Source organism: Phascolarctos cinereus, unplaced genomic scaffold (genome assembly GCF_003287225.1).
Source record: "Phascolarctos cinereus isolate Bilbo 61053 unplaced genomic scaffold, phaCin_HiC Scaffold_5;HRSCAF=322, whole genome shotgun sequence".
NCBI lineage: Eukaryota > Metazoa > Chordata > Mammalia > Diprotodontia > Phascolarctidae > Phascolarctos > Phascolarctos cinereus.
This window is the reverse complement of record NW_027555958.1, coordinates 268,335,472-268,341,471: the sequence shown is the minus strand read 5'-3', so window position 1 is coordinate 268,341,471 and position 6,000 is coordinate 268,335,472. Positions and strand designations below refer to the sequence as shown.

At 39.8% G+C, this 6,000-nt stretch overlaps 1 protein-coding gene across 1 annotated transcript in view; it reads left to right on the top strand.

Moving 5' to 3' along the window:
- The first annotated feature begins 3,081 nt into the window (after positions 1-3,081).
- The window catches only part of RBFOX3 (RNA binding fox-1 homolog 3), a 1,090,709-nt gene continuing 1,087,790 nt past the window's right edge, over positions 3,082-6,000 (top strand). The window contains exon 1 of the mRNA XM_078155837.1: positions 3,082-3,491. The gene's annotated coding sequence lies outside the window, so the exon portion shown is untranslated. The remainder of the gene's footprint in view (positions 3,492-6,000) is intronic.

The window sequence follows — 6,000 nt, the reverse complement described above, 5'->3', positions numbered from 1 at the left end:
AGGTATATCATCATGTTATCTGCAAAGAGTGATAGCTTTGTTTCCTCTTTGCCTATTTTAATACCTTCAATTTCTTTTTCTTCTCTTATTGCTGGGGGGAAATAATTTTGCCACTTTCTTTACTATGCTGGAAGATTAAATATCTTTTGTTTTGAATTAGTGTGTCCTGTGATTAGGCTTGTAAATGTAAACACATTGATGGGGGCTTGTGAAATATTTTTAGGTGGACGCTGACCCACAGGATACCTTTAACCTGAAGTAGTTTTCTAGGGGTCCACATGTGAGGAAGTGCTGAAATGCTGTACTTCTTCAGTCCTCTTCTTTTCCTCAATATAACTGTTTACTTGTCCTTTGTTTTTTTTTTCCCTAGTCTCAGTTCAATGTGAACGTTAGTGATATTGATATTCTTTTTACAAGATCATGCTGTCCTTTTGTGTTTATCATCCATTTCCTCTCATTGCTTTCATCTTCTCTATACGTCTCTTACGATTGAAGTTGGTCACATTAATCTTTATTGACAACTCCCCCCTGTTTCCTTCTCATTAGAGTATTTTCTGTGTATGTCTTCAGAATTTCATTTTTGAAAGCTGCTCATACCCTCAGAGGTACTTTCCTCTATAAAATTCAGTCCATCTGTAATCCTTTCTTTCAATCTCTTGAAGTCTATTCCCCCCAAATCTAGGAAGTATATGAGACTGCCTACATTTCCTGTCTTACTTCGTGGATTGTAAGATAGGGTGGTCACTTTCTCTCAAGGTTCCTATGATCTTCACTCTAGTAAAACCAGATCCTTCTTTGTGAGAACCGGGTGAGAACAGAAAGTCCTTTCATTGATTCCTTTACCTCTACAATAATGAGAAAAACAAGAATGACCAGAGTAAGGCATCCTCCCTCATTTCCATCTTCACCTCTCTTATTTCCATCCTTTGTTCCTCCCTGAGACTCCAAGTTCCCAATTTATAAGTAGAGCTCTTTCAGCAATAGGGTCCTGGATTTAGGACTTTCAGCCAATTCAAGTTAAGTAGACAAGCATTTATTAAACTCTAACTATGCGCCAGGCACTGTTTTAAGTGATGGGAATAAAAATACAGGCAGAAAGAAAGATAATTCCTACCCTCAAGGGACCATCTCCAGTTGTCCTGATATACATCTTGCCACTGAACCCAGATGGCTCCAGAGGAGAGAATGAGGCAGGTGACTTTGAACAGCCCTCTCTCACTTAAATTCAATTCACTTGCAAGTTATGGCATCACCTTTCTGATGTCATGGTCTTCTTTGAGAATGAAGGCCAAGCAACCTGTTCTCAAGGAACTTATATTTTAATTGGGGAAGGCAATACCTAAAAGAAAACTGAAAAAAGGGTACTCATTGGGTCATACTGGAGAAAATTCAGAGAAGTAGGAGTGGATCTGGAGAGGAATGAAGATATGGCTGGCCTGAGTGTTTTTTTCTTGAAATGGAGGTTCTGTGAGAAAGCAGTCAATAAAAGGAAATAGCTAAAGGGGTGGAGTATACTTCTAGTGTTAGAAGTCCAGGGCAGGAATGAAATTACATGGTCAGGAGCTTCTGTGGCCTGTTAGAGAAGAAAATTGTTCCTTTCTTACCCAGCATTCTGTCTTGACCTTCATGGTCACAGAAGTTTCCAAGCAAACTAGCCCTTCTGTTTCATAATGAATTCTGTTCATTTCTCTATCTTCACCCCAACACCAACATTCTTCTTTCCCTACCTCTAGCCAAGCTGCCTAGGAGAAAAGTATTTTAATAATTTCTGAAAAATCCAAGACTGAACTAAAATGGCAATTGTGTTGGGCCATCAACGTTGACACTGAGGCAATGCCCTGATCCTGTTTATCTTATTTTCCCATAACAGACTATTCCTTCTTCCTGATAAACACCTTATTAGTAACACTTGCTACCTGCAACAATAAGGCATTCAGTGGGTTAGATATGGCCTATGGATAGAAAGGCCCAGCTCACTGTACTGATAACTTCTTTTCTTTGTACCCCCAAACCCAAGTTGACTCTCAGTATCATCTGGGGAAAAATCCCACTGTAGCTTCAGACATCAGTAAACACGATCATAATGGAATAGATAGTCCCACTAGAAATTTATTTTTCCTTACATCACAGGATCATAGATTTTGAGGTAGAAGGGACCTTTGAGGTCATCAATTCCAAATCCTTCATCTGTAAGATGAAGAAGCTGAAGTCCAGAAAAATTAGGTGATTTATCCAGAATCACACAACTAGGAAGTATCTAGGACATGATTCAAACCTAGGTCTTCCTGATTCCAGGTCCAGTGCTCAATCCACTGTACTGGCATACCACTTGAAGGTGCTACACTTTATGTGACTATGTTTCCTTGTACTTGGCATAGAGCACTACTGGCTAGAAAACTGGAGCAAAGAGAAAGACACACAAAGGGAGTCAATCAATTCTTTTTGTTTGTGACACCAGAGAAGGACAGGTAGATACCCTCAACATAGCTAGTTTTACCTCTCACAGACTGGGGTCTCCCCTTCCTTCCTTATCCCTCCATGATCAGCCTGGGGTTCACAATTACAGAATGTTGAGATGATGTAGCTAGAAAGGGCCTCTGATGGAATGTGCTAGAACCAGCCTGAACCAGCTCAAGAGAGCCAATTTTTATATTTTCGGTGTGAGAATTTATACCTCAGAAATTGGCAAATGCTGCAAACCGAGGCTTAACTTTTATTTTGCTAATTGTCTTGACTTGAGAATATGATGGGGAAAATATTGATAATGTAAATTAAATGTAAAAGTGTGTCATATGTCCAGTTTTTTTCTTCAGAAACCCAGTTGTTAAACATTTACCAGCATACCCCTGGCCTCAAAAAGGTCATTTGGTCCATCCCTCCACCTATTTTACAAATGAGGAAACTGAGGCCCAGAGAGTGAAGCAACTTGCCTAAGGCCACACAGCTAATAAGTTGGATCCATGTCCAGCACCCTGAAATCTCTTACTTTAAACTGTCCCAGTTCCTGTACTCTGGACGGAACCCTGACCAATGGATTTTAGGATATCTCTTATGAGAAAACTAGATAAACTATTTTCTTTCCAGATGGCATTTAAAGCAAGAAGACAAAGTCTTGCATCAGCTGGAGCTGGAGGAATAGATCTGTTTCTAGGTCTTCGTTGGAACTTTTTCATTCTTTTTTAAGATAAGTTTCCTCCCTCCTTTGACAAAGACTCCATTTCAGTTACCACATTAGGGAAAAAACTCAGGCAGCAGAGAGCATGCAGAGAGAATAATTGAGGCTGCCAAAGTCACAAAGTAGAAGCCGAGTTTCTGTGTATGCACATAATGACTTCTTTTCTCCTTCTCACAGCCCACGCAAGGACTTGCAGGGAAAGAGAAAACCCCTCACCTTAGGGGGCCCAGTGGCAAGAGCTCTCCAGATCAAAGCTCATCTGCCAGCCGCCAGGAGGAATGGGCCGCTGCTAACTGCAAGAATGTAAGACTCCAAGGTAGGGAGATGTGAGATTGGGGGCCAGAGGCCAGATGTGTGGGGGATGAATAGAGATAAAGCCCTGTTGGGTACTTCAATCTTGAAAATTTACAGGTATATTGACTCCCCAAATAGTCCCTGGAGTGTTTATGGGGCCCTACAAAATGAGAAACCCTCAGGGGTACATTATAGATATTTCTGGAGTTGGCATCTGGAGGTTGGGAATTGGGGGTGGTTTCTTGGGGGCATGGAATTTAACTTATATAGGTCTTCCCAACCTTGCCTTTGTGTATAGACCAAGTGGTTCAAATGATTTATTACCTTCTATAATATGCTCTCATTCTCATAGTTCTCTTCTTACCTGTATGGTTATTACTTCTTAGTCTTCTTGTCATCATCATAGTCATCATCTCTCTTTTCTCCTTTCTCCTCTTATTCTCCTCTCTCTCCTCTCTTTCCCTTGTTCCCCTTTTTTTCTTCTCTCTCTCCTCGCTCCCTTTTCTTCTTTCTCTCTCTCTCCTTTTTCTATCACTTCTTTCTCTGTCTCTGTCTGTAGGTCTCTCTCTCTCTCTTTCATATCATTGCTTCCCATGTGTGCAATGATCATCTTTAGTTTGTTAGTCAGTAACAGATGCATCTGTTGCCTTAGTCTCCTGATCTCTAGTCCCTTGTTAACAACTGCTTATTAGAATTTTCATCTGGGTATCCTTTAGGCATCTCAAACTTAGCATATCCAAAACAAAGCTCATTATCTTCCCTCCCAAACCTCCTCCACCTTCCTAACTTCCATATTTCTTTTGAGAACACCACCATCCATCCAGCACCTAAGTTCACAACCTTGGAATTATCCTCAATTTTCTTCTCTCCCTTATAAGACCAATCAGTGGTCTTACATCTGTCCTCATTTCTTCATTCATGTGGCCACATCCTAGTTCAGATCCTCATCCTTTCTGACAAACAAAAAATATTATTTTAATGAATAAAATACATTTTCTCTCTTTGCCACCTGATTATTTAGGAGAGAAAAGCAAAATCCTTGTAACAAACATGCAAGATAAAGCAAAACAAATTCCTGAACTGCCATGTCCAAAACATGTATGTCTCATTCTGTACCCTCAGAACATCACTTCTTTGTCAGGAGGGGGTAGCATGTTTCATTATGGATTCTCTGGAATCATGTTTCTTTCACATGATTTAAGCCCTTTGCAATCTGGCATTTAACTTAAACTTCTCTCTCCAAAGTTTCTAATACTGTAGGTGCCAGATCTAATGGACATTTTTTTCAATTCTCATCCTTCCTGATTTCCCTGCAGCCTTTGACACTGTTGCTCAATTTCTTCTTTGGAATGCTCTCTCATTCTCTTGGTTTTTGTGACACCTCTGGCTCTTCTATCTGTCTGATGGCTGTTTCTCAGTCTGCACTGGGTATTTGTCTAGGTCACACCCGTTAACTATGGTTGCTCCTCAAGGATCTGTTCTAGGGCTCTTCTCTTTTCCTTCAATACTTTCTCATTTGGCGATCCAATTAGCTCATTTAGTTCATGATCATGTGATCATTTCTATGAAGATGGTTCCCAGATCTATATATCTAGCTCCAACTTCTTTGGAGCCTTGCATCACTAACTACTTTTTAGATATCTAGAACTGGTTATTCTAGGCCATCTCAAACTCAGTATACCCCAAAAAGAGGACTCATTATTTCTCCACCAAATTCTCCCTTATTCCAAACTTCCCTTTTATTATTGAAGGCACATCCTTCCATCTTTCCACTAAACCAGGCTTGAAACCTTAGTGTCATCCTGGCCTCCTTCTTCTCACTCATTTTCCATGTCCAACCTATTGTCAGAGCTTGTGATTTCTGCTTTCATAACGTGTCTAGGATGTGTTCCCTTCTATCCATTTACTCCAGTCACTACCTCTGAAACTACTTTCCATCTACCCTGTATATATCATATGTGTACATAAGTTGTTTTTTAAAAAATCATATCTCTTTTTTATCATATTTCAATGTGAATTCTTTGAAGGCAAGAACCATGTTTTTTCCTTTCTTTGTATTCTAAGACAGCACAGTACTGGGTACATGCTTACCTTTGTTTCATTTGAAGGGCCACTAGTCCAGCAAAAGCAACTTTGTGAAAAGCAGATACTTCACGACCAAACTTTTCTAATGCTTCTAACTATGTTAATAAGCTTCTATCTGTTCTGATTTAGAGTGTGTACAGGCTTCTGTTTGCCAGGCTGCTTTCAAACTCTGAATTCCCTCTCCTGTTTCTCTTGCTTTAGGACATCATTTTTCTGTAGGGAAAGATTTATTCTAACAGGCTAAAACAGATGTATCCATACCTACCACATTAGGAGCTGTTACAACATAAAATCTATACATGTTTTTTTGCTAAAGTGATAGTAATGAATTGAAAAAATTGCAAGATGCTAAAGACAGTGATTCCAGGGACATGCTCAGGACTTTAACCCAACCTTTTTGCAGTGTATGTGTTATGCAATGGGGGGAAAATATGTTACTCAATAGA